This window comes from Pseudophryne corroboree, chromosome 12, assembly GCF_028390025.1.
Source record: "Pseudophryne corroboree isolate aPseCor3 chromosome 12, aPseCor3.hap2, whole genome shotgun sequence".
NCBI classification, from domain to species: domain Eukaryota; kingdom Metazoa; phylum Chordata; class Amphibia; order Anura; family Myobatrachidae; genus Pseudophryne; species Pseudophryne corroboree.
Window position 1 is genome coordinate 11,973,439 of NC_086455.1, and position 20,512 is coordinate 11,993,950.

General features: G+C 45.0%; 2 pseudogenes; both read right to left on the minus strand.

The window, feature by feature from the left end:
* Nucleotides 1-418: 418 nt before the first annotated feature.
* LOC134981513 (5S ribosomal RNA) lies at nt 419-536 on the minus strand (annotated as a pseudogene).
* Nucleotides 537-683: 147 nt separating this feature from the next.
* On the minus strand, nt 684-801 carry LOC134981707 (5S ribosomal RNA; annotated as a pseudogene).
* Between the last annotated feature and the right edge of the window lie 19,711 nt (nt 802-20,512).

Below are 20,512 nucleotides of genomic sequence, written 5' to 3' on the forward strand. Positions count from 1 at the left end.
TTGTAGGCTTGGCTACAATTGGAAAGGAGAGAAAAGACAAAAAACCCTTGTTTGGGAGCACTCGTTTATAATGATTTGTATGATATGAGTAAAGTAAATGATTAGTGTAATAAAACTTAACCTTTAATTGTTTCTAGAATAAAAAGAAATTAATGAGGAATAATTTTGAGACTCGTGTCTGATGTTTGTAAGGAACTTGTTTAACCTTTTTAACAAATGAGGTACAAGTTATTCAGAGAAGGTGAAAATATCAGAAGCAATATGTTAGATATCCGTGTGTTCTGATGGAATAAATGTGTCCGGAACAATCACTGTGCATGCCTGGAAATGAAGGTATTCAATGGAAGCGTGATGTGGTAGCAAGATTGAATTGACTGAACAAAATTTTTTTTCTTTTTGGAGAAGGAAAGAGAAGGGGGGCCCACTGCACCTGGTATTCTCAGGAGGTTTCCCATCCTGATACTGACCAGGCCATACCTGCTTAGCTTCCGAGATCGGACAAGATCGGGCGTATTCAGGGTAGTATGGCCGTGGGCCTATTGTGGGAAATATGTGGGAAAAGATGAAAAGGGAGAAAATCCACTCCTAATGTCCGTACTGTGCATATATCAACCATGTGTAGTCTGGGAGTGTTTTTCCAGAAGCAGGAGTAATGAAATGGAAGGTGTTGGAGAATTAAAAAGGGCCCACCGCACCTGGTATTCTCAGGAGGTTCTCCTTCCTAGTACTGACCAGGCCATGCCTGCTTAGCTTCCGAGATTGGACAAGATCGGGCGTATTCAGGGTAGTATGGCCGTGGGCCAGTGTGGAGAAAATAAGAATGGAAAGGGAGAGTAAATTGCTTTCTGTACTTCACACTCAACCAAGGCCACTGATGGTCTCCATTGGTAATTCCGGACAAGGTGTATCAAGATGGTTCTAAGTGTCTGGAATTGATAAAGGGATGGTGTGGTAAGTGAAGTTTGGCAGATGGTGAAGCTCACACAGAAATATTGAAAGAATAATGCAAGATGTGTGTAAATATCTTATGAAAAGAGAGCTCAAGGCTGGCTCATGAATAGTGTATATGGAGTCTTATTATGAAGAAAAATTTAATCTGTATCAGTTAGTAATAGAATAGAGCTAGGAATTAACTAAATTTAATTAATGCCAAATGGCTGATCATATACTGAAGGAGCTCAAAATAGGCTTCCAAATGGTACTATTCGCCTTATATTCAGAAAAATAGTGGTTAATACCAAGTGTCAGTTATTCAATTATTCTATAATTAGAGCCAAAATTGTTAATGAGGAGCTCAAGGCTAGTTCACAAATGGTACTCTTCACCTTATTCAGTATGGGAACAGTTAATACCAAGTGTCAATTATTATTTGATAAATACCAGAGAAAACAAAAATTATAATGTAAATAAATAATGCTACCATAAATACATATATATGTCGAAATCGCTAATTACTACCTTAAGTACATATATAGGTTGGAATTGCAACAAATGAGAAAATATATATATGTTTACCATGAAACACAGTTAGGTATCTGTAATTAACAAATCATTCTTGGAGGCATGGACGGGTATTTAGAACATAATTATGCAGATTGTTATTTGCAGATAGAACATTGTTTGTAAAACACTGTTCAAAACAGAGAGTGTAGTGATAGATTTAATATCTGATGTCACTACGATTATATTTGTGGACAAAAAAAACAGTATGCAGTTGGTATTAAACAACGAACTTAAATGTTATTGAGCACTGGTGATTCCTACTGCACATTATAACCATGGCGATCTAGTGTCAATTGAACTCGTGTGCAGTTGGTATTGGGCAGCGGACCTGAATGTCACCAGTGATTCCTACTCAGCATTCAAACCCTGGTGGTCTAGTGTAAGTTACCGCAGCCGCAAGGTGTGCGGCGAGTGTTGTCCAGGTCCCCTCTGTTCGCGGTCCCGCTACAGTGATGAACGCGGCCGCCCGCTTCCGGAATGGGCGTGGCCGCGATGACGTCACTACGGACGTTCTCTCCTCTATATAACTGTATTAACCTTAACATGAAGCCCCCTTTACCGAGCTTCGCATACATGCCCTCCCCCCTCTTGTGTGTCCTTTATTACATTACTCACCCCCAGTATGTATTCTCTTTAGTATTTTTAAGATGCTGCTTATCACTCCCACCACCACTTGGTCTTGGTGCTGGGTACTGCTGTGTACTCGTAATAACAGGTAACGTGACTGTCTCATATGCTGAGGTAAATTACTGGTGCTGGGTACTGCTGTATACTAGTAATAACAGGTAACGTTACTGTCTCTTATGCTGAGGTAAATTACCAGTGCTGGGTACTGCTCTATGCTAGTAATAACAGGTAACGTTACTGTCTCTTATGCTGAGGTAAATTACTGGTGCTGGGTACTGCTGTATACTAGTAATAACAGGTAACGTTCCTGTCTCAAATGCTGAGGTAAATTACCTGTGCTGGGTACTGTGCTGTATACTAGTACTAACAGGTAACATGACTGTCTCATATGCTGAGGTAAATTACTGGTGCTGGGTACTGCTGTATACTAGTAATAACAGGTAACGTTACTGTCTCAAATGCTGAGGTAAATTACCAGTGCTGGGTACTGCTGTATACTAGTAATAACAGGTAACGTTACTGTCTCATATGCTGAGGTAAATTACTGGTGCTTGGTACTGCTGTATACTAGTAATTACAGGTAACGTTACTGTCTCTTATGCTGAGGTAAATTACCAGTGCTGGGTACTGCTGTATGCTAGTAATAACAGGTAACGTTACTGTCTCTTATGCTGAGGTAAATTACCAGTGCTGGGTACTGCTGTATACTAGTAATAACAGGTAACGTTACTGTCTCTTATGCTGAGGTAAATTACTGGTGCTGGGTACTGCTGTATACTAGTAATAACAGGTAACGTTACTGTCTCATATGCTGAGGTAATTACCGGGGCTGGGTACTGCTGTATGCTAGTAATAACAGGTAACGTGACTGTCTCATATGCTGAGGTAAATTACTGGTGCTGGGTACTGCTGTATACTAGTAATAACAGGTAACGTTCCTGTCTCAAATGCTGAGGTAAATTACCTGTGCTGGGTACTGCTGTATACTAGTAATAACAGGTAACGTTCCTGTCTCAAATGCTGAGGTAAATTACCTGTGCTGGGTACTGCTGTATACTAGTAATAACAGGTAACGTTCCTGTCTCAAATGCTGAGGTAAATTACCTGTGCTGGGTACTGCTGTATACTAGTAATAACAGGTAACGTGACTGTCTCATATGCTGAGGTAAATTATCGGGGCTGGGTACTGCTGTATACTAGTAATAACAGGTAACGTTCCTGTCTCATATGCTGAGGTAAATTACTGGTGCTGGGTACTGCTGTATACTAGTAATAACAGGTAACGTGACTGTCTCATATGCTGAGGTAAATTATCGGGGCTGGGTACTGCTGTATACTAGTAATAACAGTTAACGTTCCTGTCTCATATGCTGAGGTAAATTACTGGTGCTGGGTACTGCTGTATACTAGTAATAACAGGTAACGTGACTGTCTCATATGCTGAGGTAAATTACCTGTGCTGGGTACTGCTGTATACTAGTAATAACAGGTAACGTTCCTGTCTCATATGCTGAGGTAAATTACCTGTGCTGGGTACTGCTGTATACTAGTAATAACAGGTAACGTTCCTGTCTCAAATGCTGAGGTAAATTACCAGTGCTGGGTACTGCTGTATACTAGTAATAACAGGTAACGTGACTGTCTCATATGCTGAGGTAAATTATCGGGGCTGGGTACTGCTGTATACTAGTAATAACAGGTAACGTTCCTGTCTCATATGCTGAGGTAAATTACTTATGCTGGGTACTGCTGTATACTAGTAATAACAGGTAACGTTCCTGTCTCAAATGCTGAGGTAAATTACCTGTGCTGGGTACTGCTGTGTACTAGTAATAACAGGTAACGTTCCTGTCTCAAATGCTGAGGTAAATTACCTGTGCTGGGTACTGCTGTATAGTTATACTAGTAATAACAGGTAACGTTACTGTCTCATATGCTGAGGTAATTACCGAGGCTGGGTACTGCTGTACAGGCTTGGACTGGCCCACAGGGGTACAGGGGAAACCCCGGTGGGCCCCACCTCCTGCTCTAAGGATCAGGTTCCAGACTGTGCACTTGAATTATACATTATACATATGTTACCTTATACTGGACTATGGTGTATTTTCTACAGTGCATTGCTGTTCTTAATCTGGTACATTATCATGCATGCAGCAGCTGAATTTACTGTATATATTTATGAAGGGGCCCAGACGTTGCACCCTCTAATGGTTAGTGAAACTAATGAGGTGGCAGGCCACACCCCCTCTGTGGACTGGCCACACCCCTAAACATGGGCCCCTACCACTGCATTCCCCCGGTGGGCCCTACATGCCCCAGTCCGACACTGCTGCTGTATACTGGTAATAACAGGTAATGTTACTGTCTCATATGCTGAGGTAAATTACCGGGGCTGGGCAGAATTTGCAGCCTTACAGTGTCAGACCTGGGCAGTATATAACTGGGTTAGACAGTGGGGTCTATGCAGGGGCGTCTCTAGAGAGGAGGGGACCCGTGTGCAGACTCCGTGTGTGGGCCCCCTCCTCTCCCGTAGCCATCGCGCCGCTGCTAGTGCTTTGAGCGCTGTAGACTCTGGCACAGTGCCAGAGTCTACAGCGTATGCGCAGGACTCCGAAAAATGGCCGCCGCGCCATTTTTTCTGAGTCCTGCGCATGCGCTGTAGACTCTGGCACTGTGCCAGAGTCTCTAGTGGCCAGTGCGCTAGCAGCGGTGCGACGGCTACGGGAAAGGAGGTGACCCACACACGGTCAGCGATGGACTCTGGAAAGGAAGTATAGGAGAAATGGGTGCAGTGTGTGCAGTGTGGGCCCCCCCTGGACTCAGGGGCGCATGTGCACTGCACACACTGCACCCATTATAGAAACGCCAATTGCTGCAGTACGTACTTGATAAATAGGCCTCCACATACAATGGCTTGCCTTTAGCAATGACACTTATCACTGGATCAATATGGGCGGCAATATGGCCTTTTGCACCTTGCTGAACAGGCCCCTAATCCTAAATAAGATGGTTAGGCACACCTTACTAACAGGCATACATATAAGTGAAGCATCCGGAACCTTCATTTTGGCAGCCAATAAGATGATGGAGAGTACCAATAATAACATTATTGTTTTTTTAGTCTCTGGCATCAATATACAACCAACATCTCCTCCTCTCCCAGCGTGGTGTGACGTTCAGTGCAGTCCACAAAATATTGAGTTCTAGAATAAGTTGGAGGGATGTTTAAGCAAGGCAGTACCTAGATAAGGCAGAGGGGTCGGGTCTGGGACTCAAGGCCGACAGCAATTAGGTCGACACCAATTGGTTGACACACCGTAGGTCGACACCTGAAATAGGTCACCATGGACAAAAGGTCGACCTGAACAAGGTCAACATGGAAAAAAGATCAACATGAGTTTTTTATGGGTTTTTGGGTGTTGTTTTCTCCATAATGTGACGGGGAACCCCATTTAGTGCACCGTGTCCCCTCGCATGGCTTGCTTCATTTGCCATGCTTAGGGCAAGGTTACCGTTCCCAATCGTAGTCCACGTGGATCGTAAAGTATGAAAAAGTTCAAAAAATGAAGAGAAAAAAAGCTAAAAACGCACGTCGACCTTTTGTTAATGTCGACCTATTTCAGGCATCGGCCTAAGGTGTGTTGACTAATTGTGTTGACCTAAGTGGTGTCGACCTTCTTGGTGTCCGGATACCGAGTGGCCTTGGCCCATTTCTAGGAAAAATGACTCGCCCACCGTGGACAAGTGGTCCGGCCCTGCAATAATAGTGCCACAGACTTATTAACATTTATTTTAAAACTGGAAATTAAACCAAATGAGGCGATCATATCTAAAGTCAAATAGTGCTCAGGATTTGCGATATACAAAAGGATTCCGCCTCACCTCCTACAGTCCAACCTTGATATACCAGAAAGATGGACGGTTTTGGAGTAATCTCAATATGCAATCCAAGGCCAAATGAAACAATAACGGAGAGAGTGGGCAGCCCTGATCCTCAGAGTAGATAGTTTTGGTAATGAATACATTATACTAAAGGTGGGTCCGTCGGCCAGTGTGTACGGGCGATACGTCTGTGAACTCCATCGTCCACAGACGTATCGCGTCGGCCTCACAGCACAGCCGATGGCCAATATATCTACCGATATATTGGAGCGTCGCTGTGACCGCCAGTACACATGCTGCGGCAGCCGGCGGTGATTGACAGCTGAACTGGGCGGGCACGTTCATGGCGTCAGTCCCCGACGAATCGGCCAGTGTGTATGCTCAACACACTGTCCGATCCGTCCATAGATATATCTGCCGATCAATTGATCGGCAGATATATCTACCAGTGTGTACCCACCTTTAGGAGTTATATACCCAAGGCTGTAATGGGGGGGCATGGATGTTGCCAGAGCCGACCTTAGGCATAGGCAAACTAGGCAAATGCCTAGGGCATTTGGAATGTCTAGGGGCACCAGCAGCTTCTGCTGATTAAAATGATATGCAACATGCCTATATTCTATGTGTGACTGCGGCTGTATCTGCATACGAAATGCTACGTTGCAGTGTATTCCTGGAAATCACTGTAATGTAGCATTTCATATGCAGATACAGCCGCAGTCGCCCACAGAATATAGGCATGCTGCATATCATTGTAATCAGCAGAAGCTGCTTGTGTGTCCTAGCCACATAGTAATGCAAATAAGATGCATCTTCATAAACAAAAGGCGCCAGACGTTAGCAGGGCTGCCAGCTGACTCATGCCAGGCATCTCCTGCAGAACTAGCGGCGTAGCTATGGGGCACCAGCCAAAATCTTGCCTAGTGCATCATATTGGTTAGGGCCGACTCTGGATGTTGCCATGATGGCACCTGTTTTCGGCTAGCAGGGTGGCCTGGACACTTTTCCTATCCATTGGGCCTGATTCATGTTTGTAAGTAAAACAAAAAAGCCAGCAATAAGGCAGAACCATATTGCACTGCAGATGAGGCAGATGTAACATGTGTAGACAGATTAGATCTGGGTGGGGGGTGTTCAAAATTAAATCAAAATTGCAATGTAAACATAAAGCGGCTGCAGTGGCTGCAGACAAAAGCAGCCGCTGGGGAAGTGTAAAGCAATCCCCCCTCCCTCCCTCCCCCCCCCCCCCCCCCAAGCCACCCCCAGGGCCCTCCCTGTGTAGCCGGCAGCTGTCTTGGGGGTAAATAAAGTAACATTGCGATGGTCGCGATGTTCTGATGTTACATATCTTCCAACCGGTGTTCCGATGTTTGAGAAAAATGATTTCATATTATTTTTTATTTTTTATTTTTAACTAAAATAATTTTGGATAGTGTTCTTCACCTAATAAACTCATTTTAAAAAAAAACGACAATTTCGGAGCGTTTTTTTGGGGGGGAAAATGGTCAGTTAAGTGGTTAAAAGCTCTGTGCAGTTTTGACTCCAGTACCTCGAACCAACTCAGCAACAAATGTAAATTAGCCTCCGAGCACAAAAGGCGTATCAGGGATGATTTTTAAATATTAAAATGAATCTCAATATTGAAACCTACTTAGTTTTACTACAAAATAAATAAAAAAATATTAAGAAACTTGATCCGGTGCTTCCTATGGGTAATAAAAACGTTCACTCTATTCCGTGCTATTGAACTTTCTATCATTTAAATCTGGATAAATGCTATATAGATATGTCTATGTATCTTTGAGCTGTAACAGAACAAGTCTGTTGGGTAATTAACACTGGAATATGCCTCTGTAATAGATTTCAGTCCTTACAGTAAACTGACGGGATAGTGAAATAGTATAATAATGACCCGCGTTCATTACCTCCATTTTACCTTGTATATTCTATTGATTTATTTTACCTGTGTGAGCCCTTATATCATCTGATCTTTCCCTTCCACAATTTATTGTAGTTATAGGTCACATATTTTATATCCCACATATTATAAAATCATCATAAACCTAGCAATTATTTATGAGTATTCAAATGAAATCAGCGGGTGATGATAACATCGTTTCACATTTTGTAATAGATGTATTATTTTTATTCAGAGGATACTTTTAGTCACAGAATACACAGGTCTCAACAAAACATATTTTACAAATTGTACTACACGATTAAAATGTAAATGCTTATTAAGTGACATAAAATGGATGATATAACGACGTATATAAAAATCTTGTAATCTCTTCTATTACAATGTCATTAAAGTGTCACTGTAAACAACATGGAAGTTTACTAATTATGAAATGTAATTATATTGACTGTTTTTTTTTAAACGTAATGATTTTAATTTCACGGCTAATGAAATTATGAGTTCTAAATACTGCAGCGCCTTCGCCGCAATCACTAATCACCTGATGAAGGTTCCAGAGAGATTGACTCAATTGATTGTGTGCTGCCAGTAACCAGGGACGGACTGGGGCTTCCGTTTCGGCCCGGGCATTTGTGAACGCACGTGCCGATGTCACGGAGGGCGTGCTGACACAATGTACGGGGGAGTGCCAGAAGTGCCAGATGGGCAGTCCGGCCCTGGCAGTAACTACTGACAGCGTTGGACTGGGCCCTCCAGGAAATGCTGTGGTAGGGGCCCATGCTTAAGGGGTGTGGCCTACTACCAGAGGGGTGTGGTAACCCAACCGAGGGTGTGTGGCCAAGAATTTCACCTGTACCCCTATGGGCCATTCCAACGCTGACTACATGGGAAAAAGAAGTAATAGCTGCTACAGGGCCCTACAGCTGAGAGGGTCATCAATGGCCCTAATCGCTCTGACATATCTACAGTTATGAGGAACAGTAATGAGCTCACTGCTGTGTCACTGTACACACCTGATATCTGGGAGTGCGCAGTAGACTCTGGCACAGTGCCCCATCCGTCCCTTTGCTATCATGTCATACAGGCAGGTGGTGATCAGGGCCGTACATTGGGGTCTGGGCACCCTGGAGAGGTGAACGGCTTGTTGCCCAGGGGTGGATCCAGAAGAAAATGATAGGGGGGGCACCATGGAAGGGGCAAGTACATTTGCGTGCGGCTTCGGTGCATGTGAGGTGGCGCTTTTTATACAATGCCCACAGTTGTAGCGCTCATTATGCAATGTCCACTGTACTGGTCGTGCCCCTTATATAGACCCCATAGTAGTGGTGCCCCTTATGCAATGCCCATATTGCCCCCAGTAGTAATGTTGCCTGTAGTAATGCCCCCAGTCATTTGGCGCCCTAGTAGCTATGCCCCCAGTGGTAATGCCCCTGCAGTTATGACCCCAGTAGTTTACCACCACCCTTTAGTTTAGCCTCCCAGTGGTAATGCCCCCAGTAGTTTGCCTGCTTGTAGTTTAGCCACCAGTAGTAATGCCTCCCTGTAGTTTGCCCCATTGTAGTTTAGCCCCTGTAGTTATGCCCCCCTTGTAGTTTAGCCCCCAGTAGTACTGCCCCCAATAGTTTGGCCCCTGTAGTTATCCCCCAGTAGTTTGGCCCCTGTAGTTATGCCCCCAGTGGTTTGGCCCCTGTAGTTTAGCCCCCAAGTAGTAATACCCCTGTAGTTAAGCCGCCAGTAGTAAGGCCCTCCTGTAGTATGCCCCCAGTAGTTAGCCCCTTTGTAGTTGGCCCCCAGTAATAATGTCCCCCAGTAGTTTGCCCCAGTAGATGCCCCCAGTAATAATGTCCCCCAGTAATTATGTCCTCCAGTAGTTTGCCCCAGTAGATGCCCCCAGTAATAATGTCCCCCAGTAATAATGTCCTCCAGTAGTTTGCCCCCAGTAGTAATGCCCCCTAGGAGGTTGCCCACAATAGATGACTCCCCAGTAGTAATGCCCCCAGTAGATGCTCCCCCAGTAATAATGCCCCCAGTAGTAATGCCCCCCCACGCAGTAGTAATGTCCCTTGTTGATGCCCCCAGCAGTAATGCCCCTTGTTGATGCCCCCAGTAGTAATGCCCCCAGTAGATGCTCCCCCAGTAATAATGCCCCCAGTAGTAATGCCCCCCCACCCAGTAGTAATGTCCCTTGTTGATGCCCCCAGTAGTAATGCCCCTTGTTGATGCCCCCCAGTAGTAATGCCCCCAGTAGATGCTCCCCCAGTAATAATGCCCCCAGCTGTAATGCCCCCCCAGTAGATGCTCCCCCAGTAATAATGCCCCCCACCCAGTAGTAATGTCCCTTGTTGATGCCCCCCTGTAGTAATGCCCCCAGTAGATGCTCCCCCAGTAATAATGCCCCCAGTAGTAATGCCTCCCCACCCAGTAGTAATGCCCCTTGTTGATGCCCCCCAGTAGTAATGCCCCCAGTAGATGCTCCCCCAGTAGTAATGCCCCCTCAGTAGTAATGCCCCTTGTTGATGCCCCCAGTAGATGCTCCCCCAGTAATAATGCCCCCAGTAGTAATGCCCCCCCACCCAGTAGTAATGTCCCTTGTTGATGCCCCCCAGTAGTAATGCCCCCAGTAGATGCTCCCCCAGTAATAATGCGCCCCCAGTAGTAATGCCCCTTGTTGATGCCCACAGTAGTAATGCCCCCAGTAGATGCTCCCCCAGTAATAATGCCCCCAGTAGTAATGCCCCCCCCACCCAGTAGTAATGTCCCTTGTTGATGCCCCCCTGTAGTAATGCCCCCAGTAGATGCTCCCCCAGTAATAATGCCCCCAGTAGTAATGCCCCCCCAGTAGTAATGCCCCTTGTTGATGCCCCCAGTAGTAATGTCCCCCCCCACGTAGTAATGCCCCTTGTTGATGCCCCCAGAAGATGCCCCCGCTGCACTGAAGAAGACAAAACACAACATACTTACCAAGCCCCGTTCCCGCTTCCAGATCTCTGCAGTCCTCCTCTCTTGGCGTCCTCTCCTCAGCACTATGAGAGAGACGTCATGACTGATGTCTCTCCCATAGCGCACGCCGCACAGTGACAGCGTCGGAAGCCGAAGCTCAGTACTGAGCTCCGGCCTCCGGCTACCGCTGTGCAGGGAGACGGGCGCCCGCTGGTAAGACAATCTCAGCGGGCGCCCGCTGGTAACACAATCTCAGCGGGCGCCCGTCATCTCCCTGTGCGGCTTCGGGGGGACGGGGGACGGACGGAGGGACGGGGGACGGAGGCCACAAATGACAGGGGGGGCACGGGCCCGAGTGCCCCCCCCCCGGATCAGCCACTGTTGTTGCCCCCACATCATGTCATCCATATAATAATTTTTACTTGTTACTTGGCCTTCCGTGTTGTATAGGGCAAATTACTAAAGACCCTGCCCATCAAAACATCAAATGTGGAAGGAAGGGAAAGATACATTAGGTGAGGTGGGACAGTGGACTTGTGGTAATTAGTGGAAACTGAGAAGGATAAGACAATAGTAACAGCAGGGTGGGGTGTTGGGCAGGAAGGATGGGAAAACAGGGTGACCGGAGAGGTGTAGTGGGATATGGGGGGACGGACGGACGACTGAGGAGGGTCTTGTAGGATATATGCAAACATAGGGCAAACTATAGAGAATGCACTGAGGGCATGACCTGAAGTTACAGTGTAGAGAGGGGGCATTACCTAAAGCAGAATCAATAAAGCGGGGCATTACCTTGTGGAGTCCATTAGCTCCAAGCAGCGGCGTCTCTAGAGAGGAGGGAACCCGTGTGCAGACACCGTGTGTGGGCCCCTTCCTCTCCCGTAGCTGTCGCACCACTACTAGCGCACTGACCACTAGAGACTCTGGCACAGTACCAGAGTCTACAGCGCATGCGCAGGACTCCAAAAAAATGTCGCAGCGGCCATTTTTTCGGAGTCCTGCGCATGCGCTGTGGACTCTGGCACTGTGCCAGAGTCTACAGCGCTCGGAGCGCTAGCAGCGGCGCAACGGCTACGGGAGACACACCGTCAGCGATGGACTCTGGAAAGGTAAATATAGGAGAAATGGGTGCAGTGTGTGCGGTGTGGGGCCCCCTGCACCGCACACACTGCACCCATTATAGAAACGTCAAAATGGCTCCAAGAAACATGAAGGCAGTGCTGCACCAAGCAGTCCTTTGCACAGTATTGCTTTGGAGGGAGATGGGGACTTCTATAACCTTACCTGGTCATGGCCCTCCCCCTAGGAAAACAGTGATATTATGCCATTTTCTACTCTCCGTACACAATGTTCTGCAGGGTATAGTCAGAACGGTATGAGTTTTCTCTATATTAACAATACCAGTGCAAAGACTTCAGTAAGGGGACTCCCCTCCACTGTGGTGACAAGAAGCAGATCCTGGTGCAGGCTGAGCCAGGTGATGCCCCCCTTTGACCAGCGCCCCTGGACATCTTTCTAGATACAGCCCTGGTGGTGATTACAGTGATGCCTATGTAGGAGACTGTTGAGCCCATCATCCTACAGTCCTAGATGGCAACAGCTCAGTGGTGTAGCAGAAAATATGTGGACCCCATATCAACATTTTGAGAAAGCCCCCACCCCAGGGCCGGTGCAAGGTCTCTCTGCACCCTAGGCAAAGCTTCAACCTGGTGCCTCCTAACCTGCAACCCTCCTGCAGGAGGTGCATTAGGGCTATGAAGAGCAGCCATGGGAGTGCCCCTCAGGAGCCATAGTTACATCCGCCCCCCTATGTGCCTTCACGTGACTTGACGTTACACATGTCGGCACAGAGGAAGTGCTGAGGCACTATGTGGTACAGCTTGATAGTGGTGGTTGCACCTGATTAGACCCGCAGCAGCAGCCAGCACAGTGTGAAAAGAAGAGGCGGCATAAAGAGACATCCTTCAGTTTTTTGCTAGATGAATTCAGTGGCGCCCTCCAGGGGCTGGCGCCCCTAGGCAGCCGCCTAAAGCTGCCTAATGGTAGAGCCGGCCCTGCCCCACCCTAATGCTTCCATAGAGACACCTTTCTTTTCAGTTGTTCATTTTATGCCCCATAGCAGTATCCTAATTCATATATGTCCCATAGTAGTTCCCTAGTTCATTGTAAGCTCCAAAGAAGTGTCCCCAGTTCATAATATGCTACAATGTAGTGCTGACAGTACATATTATGCCACACAATGGCCCCAATTTACATTATGCCATACATTGTCCCCAGTACATATTATGTCACACAATGGCCCCAATTTACATTATGCCGTACAGTGTCCCCAGTACATATTATGCCACACAGCGGCCCCAATTTACATTATGCCATACATTGTCCCCAGTACATATTATGTCACACAGCTGCCCCAATTTACATTATGCCATACAGTGTCCCCAGTAGATATTATGTCACACAGCTGCCCCAATTCACATTATGCCATACATTGTCCCCAGTACATATTATGCCACACAGCGGCCCCAATTTACATTATGCCATACATTGTCCCCAGTACATATTATGTCACACAGCTGCCCCAATTTACATTATGCCATACAGTGTCCCCAGTACATATTATGCCACACAGCGGCCCCAATTTACATTATGCCATACATTGTCCCCAGTAGATATTATGTCACACAGCTGCCCCAATTCACATTATGCCATACATTGTCCCCAGTAGATATTATGCCACACAGCGGCCCCAATTTACATTATGCCAGTGGTTCTCAAACTCGGTTCTCAGGATCCCACACAGTGCATGTTTTGCAGGTAACCCAGTAGGTGCACAGGTGTATTAATTAATCACTGACACATTTTTAAAGGTCCACAGATGGAGTTAATTATGTCACTTGTGATTCTGTGAGGAGACCTGCAAAACATGCACCATGTGGGGTCCTGAGGACCGAGTTTGAGAACCTGTGCATTATGCCATACATTGCCCCCAGTACATATTATGTCACATTGAAGTGTTCTCAGTTCATAATACCACAGTGTAGTGACCCCAGATCACAATATGCAACAATGTAGTGCTGACAGTACATATTATGCCACACAATGGCCCCAATTTACATCATGCCGTATGTCCCCAGTAACAAATTATGTCACATTGATGTGTCCTCAGTTCATAGCACCACAGATGTAGCCCCAGATAATTTGATGCCACATTGTAGTGCCATCAATTCACATTATGCCCAACTGCAGTGCCCACAGTTCATACTATACCACATTACAGTGCCCCAGTTCATATTATGCCACATTACACTGTCCCCTGTTCGTATTATGCCACATTAAAGTGTCCTGTTCATATTATGCATACTATAGTGCCTCCAGGTCATATTATGCCACATTACAATGCCCACAGTTAATATTATGCCATACTATAGTGCCACTGGTTATTGTTATACAACATTACAGTGCCCATTTCACATTATGCCACTTTACAGGTACTCTTAACAACCACTGCACACAGTAGTCACTGAAAATGGAATGTCATTGTCACCCTACTTAGGCCTGGCATGCGTCAGAGACAATTGTGTAACAGGAAATTCTGGGAACTTGGTAGAAAACTATATGACATGTGTCAGGGTCCCCCTAGAGCCTCTGGGCCCCACAGCAAGGGCACCACCTGCACCCACTAAAGCTACACATATACCACAGCTGCTTTGTCTTTTTACTTTGGAGGGGGTTGGGTGGGTGAAGATTTACAGTCTCTCTGGGACATTGGTGCTACCCTTGTAGTTTGATAAGACAAGGACACAATGTATTCTCCAAAATGCAGCCGTTCATTGCGCTCCCTCTGGTTCACAGGCCTGACAGCAGAATAAATACATAACTCTTATCGATAAATGTCATTTATTTTCTAAATAATCACACAAGGAGGTGAAGTGGGGGAAGGGGGTATTAAGAAGATGCACATTGATCAGGGAGCAAATTGCCGGAGGCATTACAAGCTGCAGGCTCAGCGTGATTTATCCGCGGGGATTAATAAATATTAAATACCTCTTTTACAGTCCTGTCTGATTTACAGGCATGACGGCAAAGTATTCTCCATGCATCGTTTGTTATGCCTAATGCAGCTGTCCAATTTCCTGCATGCTTAGAACAGCGAGCATCATTTGCATAGAACAGACCCATCCATAACAAGGAGAAACTGGAACGATTTGAGATTTTACATCTTTATAATAGTACACAAGTGATGGTAATATTTGAATAACCTCCCATAATTAATATCTGAAGTCATTAGGTCAGGTGTTCTGTAAGAAACCCTGGCCCTCATTTATCAAGCCTCGGAAGTGATTAATAGCACAGTGTTAACGTAGCAGCCAATCAGCTCCTAACTGCCATGTTACAGGCTGTGTTTGAAAAATGACAGTTAGGAGCTGATTGGCTGGTATCTTATCACCATGCAACATATCACTCTCCAAAGATTGATAAATCTGGATCCCTGTATATTATAAGGAACCCCTATTGTAAATGATTACAGATATTAGAACTCACCTTGGATTTCGGTGACCTGTACATAATCAGGTGGCTTTTATATAGTCACACAAATCCTCTGTGACTTCTAATAGCCAAACAATTCAGAGTAGGGGGTACAGTACGCCATACCTGTATGTAATTGGAGGTTCATGATTTTAAAACACGTTTCTGTTATTAGGAGCAATAGATTCTGTGGTCACTATTTTCATAGTAAATTGGCCATTAGATGGCGCTCTCTGTTAACGATTCGCTTTATAATGGCATAATCACTCCGCTAAACTTGCTACTACTTTTTGCGGGGACAAAAATCATTCTTGGGATGAAAATGAATTGTTGTTGGCGTCCTACTTACCACTTTGTGAGAGAAATGGTGGAGGGTGAAGACAGCCAAATAAATCCACCACCCCAATGTATAACGGATAGACCTTCATCCTCCTGCAAGGAGAATCTCCATGTTATGTTACATACCTCCTCCCAGGGGAAATCTGGACTATAGATCTACACTAAAAAGGTCTACAGTCAATAGGTCTACCACTAATGGGCAACATGCATTAGGTGTCCAGACAGAGTCAAAAGGTCGACATGTAAAATGTAGACAGTTGTAGACAGTTCAAACGGTGACAACACACCCCAAAAAAAATAAAATTGTTTCTACCATTTTTTTTTTGTGTTGACCATTTACATGTCGACCTTTCCTACTGTCTACCTATTCTATGTCTACCTTTTGGTAGACCTACTGTATTAGTTTACATAGTATCTAAGGTTGAAAAAAGACAATTGTCCATCGAGTTCAACCTATTTGAGGTCTCCTATGCACGATTATCTTGTATAAAATTTTGACTGAAGTTGATGACTGCCGTTACGTTTTACCCCTCTTTTTCATAATACCCATAGTGCGTGACTATGCCCCGTAACCCTGGATATCCTTATCCATTAGGAATTTATCTAACCCATTCTTAAAGGTGTTGACAGATTCCGCCATTACAACTCCCTCAGGCAGGGAATTCCAAACACGTATCGTCCTTACCGTAAAAAAGCCTTTACGCCGTATTGTGCGGAATCTCCTCTCCTCTAACCTGAGCAAGTGTCCACGAGTTCTCTGTGTTGATCTAACCAAAAACAGGTCCTGCGCAAGATCTGTATATTGTCCCCTTATATATTTGTAAATGTTGATCATGTCCCCTCTTATTCTCCTCTTTTTTAGTGTAAACATGCCTAGTCTTGCAAGCCTTTCCTAGTATTCCAGCGTCTCCATACCCTTAATTAGTTTGGTCGCCCGCCTTTGAACCTTTTCTAGCTCCAGGATATCCTTTCTGTAGTAAGGTGCCCAGAATTGTACACAGTATTCACGGTGTGGCCTCACAAGTGATTTATATAACGGGAGTATAATACTCTCGTCCCTAGCATCAATTCCCCATTTTATGCATGCTAATATCTTATTAGCCTTCTTTGCTGCAATCCTACTTTGGGTACTACTGCTTAGTTTGCTATCTATGAGGACACCTAAGTCCTTTTCCAGTACAGAATCCCCTAATTTTACCCCATTTAGTAGGTAGGTGTTATTTTTGTTCTTGTTACCACAGTGCATTACCTTACACTTGTCTGTATTGAAGCGCATTCTCCATTTCGCTGCCCAAGCTTCTAATTTAACTAAGTCGTTCTGAAGCGACTCAGCATCCCCCTCCGCATTTATTGATTGTAGACTGTTCTGATGACACGCAGCCGCCCCGAAAATGCAGACTAGACACCCCCCGTTCGCACCGCCATGCCCCTGTTTACCCTGCGCCTCCCCCGCAATGGACCTCCGCCCGCCTCATGAATGCTGCGTTCGCGGTTAATGCTAAGCATTAGTGGGTGCCATCAGAAAAACTGCGGTTGGATGGCGATTTGCGATCTAACCTGAATTAGGCCTATACTACCGTTGTCTCCTGGAGTAAACCAGACGCATAGTCTAACCTTGCGAGCTAGACACATCTATATGACCCGATTAACATTTTGCACAGGTGATTTAGAAGCACATTCCGTAAAACTCAGCTTGAGCGCCAAGAACATCTACATAAACTAAACTTGCCACTCCAGTTATATATTACACAAATACAAAACAACTATTAAACTGTAAAATAGAACCATTCCTGTGTTTTAAATATTATGAATTGTGTGAACGTTCTCATACAGAGTGGACATTAAAAGAATATTTATGGGTGCAAGAAAAAAAAAAGCATGCTTTTCGTTGAAAGGTTAAAGCAATAAACGGGAGAGAAGCGTGGGCGCCGCGGATCAGTTATAAAGAGATTTACACGCCGACAGGCATGTGGGCAAGTAGTACATGGCTTAATGAAGGGACATGAAATGGCACCTTGATGAGATAAATGACTGCTCAGGGTCAACCAGATGGAATCTATGCAATCATCACGCCTCTATACAAAGTCACTATGCGCATACAGAAGCACCGTATCCTGCTGCAACATGGGGCAGAGTACTCAACACATCTGTAATCCATAAGCATGGGAAACAGGTAAAACTGTACTGTACAGTCTTGTAGTGGCGTGTAACATGCTTATATTTGTTTATATTATTAGCTAATTTAACATGAACATTGAGTAATAATAGATTGACCATTATTAAACATAAAAAGTTTCTTCCTTGGTCTTTTCTTAATGTCACGCCTCAATTGTCGCCGCAGTGAACCTGTTAAGGATAACGGACAGCATGCTGACTATTGGCTGAAGGTTCTAATGCTACAGGTTGATTGTAGTTCCTCCCGGGTGTAGTATGAGACCACCCGTTCCTCCCAGGTTACACACAAACACCAAAGACGAAAAAAAACTAAGTAACATAATGTGTGTGCGCTCACTAGTGAGCTCATCTCCAAATTTGAGATGTCCAAACATTAACTTAGATCTTTATCGCAAGTCAAAGCAATATTCTGGCAAAATCAGATGGATAACCATGAAGAAAGGCCTTGGATACCGCTATGTGGGTCATGATTGATGCAAGAGAACTGCCTTTCCTGCGGCCTTAAGCTCAGGAACCCATAACTGGTCTGGATGTGGGCTGTGTGGGAACTAGTGGTAGTGTGCAAGATAGTAATAGGCAACTTCTTATAGCAGTTATCCACCTTACAGCTTAGTCTTAGATGGTTGGATTGTAGTAGGTTCCGTGCTGAGGTCCACACCTGAGTCAGGAAATAACAGAGAAGATTTGGAGATAGAACACTGACATATTCACTGTTCTTCCACTGAAGCACTTTAATATAGACACATGGGAAAGAGGTGGGGGGGAGATGAAGAAAGCTGTAGGCCACGGCTCATCCACAGATTGTTTGGCCACTGACTACAAACATTTAATACCATGGGGAGAGTTATAGGAGAGAAAGCTCCTGCAAACTCTTCAGGATGATATTGGCTCCTAGGTGGGAATTGGAAGACCTATGAAGAGTTACAGAAGAATGACTTGGCATAAGTACGATGAGAAGCTCATGATGGTCAGGCCATTTCTTTAATTAGGTGTTGGCCGGTTGAATACCTTTGGCTCATCGGTACCTCACAGAAGGGGTGTTGGGCCCACCACGAAAACCTCTTACAAATAAGGCATGGTCATATAATTTCCACAAGAGTATTTGGGATGCAAGGGCAGAAATCAAATCACCCCTTGCCCCCATGTTAAACCTGATTCAGAGCTTTGCGCTATTCCTTTTTCTGCAGTTGACCGAGGTTAGTGACATGTCTATAGATCAACCATATTTAGCACGCCATGGGCCTCATCAGGCCCCACAGCTCTAGTGGAAGGGATGGAGGTATGCGGAGTGTGGGGAGCGTGAGGTTGGCATGAGGAACGTGAGCAGAAAGTTCATTTATATTTTGGGGCCTATAATTTGACTCTGACGTCATGAATGTTGCCCAAAGGCACACGACAATCCGCAAAGGCACATGGCAGTCTCAACAGCTCCCCATCTGCAATATCCGTACATACTGTACAAGGAGCTGCCATGTAATGATATAGGTGTTCCTTCTCCCCTCCATGCTGAAAGCTGTGTGTTAAGTTTGCAGCATGTGTTTGTTCCTGTTTATACAGAAATATACAGTCCCTGTTTGATTACACTTTCTGATGCTCCTATATACCGTATCTGCTATCATTTGTAATGTAATACTTTATCCTGTCAGGAAGGGATTATGGGCCTAATTCAAGGTTGATTGCAAAACAACATTTTACTCTAAAGGCCAAAACCATGTGCACTGCAGGTGGGGCAGATGTAACATGTGCAGAGAGAGTTAGATTTGGGTGGGCTATAGTGTTTCTGTGCAGGGTAAATACTGGCTGCTTTATTTTTACATTGCAATTTAGATTTCAGTTTCAACACCCCCACCCAAATCTAACTATCTCTGCACATGTTACATCTGCCCAACCTACAGTGCACATGGTTTTGCCCATTAGCGGAAAATGTTTTGCAATCAACCTTGAATTAGGCCCTATATACAGTAAATTACTGAAAACAATTCAATGGTGAATAGATCCAATGAAGGCATTACAGGACAACATTTTTCAGTTTTAGTTCTTCTCTTCCAGGTTCGAAAGTTAGTCCAGATGTCTGCTCTTCCATAATGATGTTTGGTACGATATTGTCTAGATTTCACTCTGTACTTGATCAATGATAAAAGAGTTTGGGTTTGACAGCAGACATTGGACAACACACTAGATGGGGCCATAGCAAGATGGGAGAACATGTATAGAGGTCCTTTAGGTTCATATATCAGACCACATTTGATTGAGATGTAGTTGGTAGTTGGTGATATTTTGTTATCCCAGTAAGACTGATTTGTGTGCCGAGATATTTGTCTAGAAAGTAGATTATGTAATCTGCCAGGAAAGGAGGTAGACGTACATTGGTTGGGTTATAGAGTAATGACATGGGAGCACTGCGCCATGGCATATATATTTACCAGCTTTGCCGCACCACCTCAAATTTTGATACAGCACCCGCAAATTGGCTGTTAGCCCCCTCCCCGCACACAAACACGAGCAGTCGTTGTGTAAATACCTTCCTGAGTCTAGATTACATGCCTTGTGTTGCGATGACAGCTATTTATGCATGGTTTATCAAGTCATTAAAGCAAT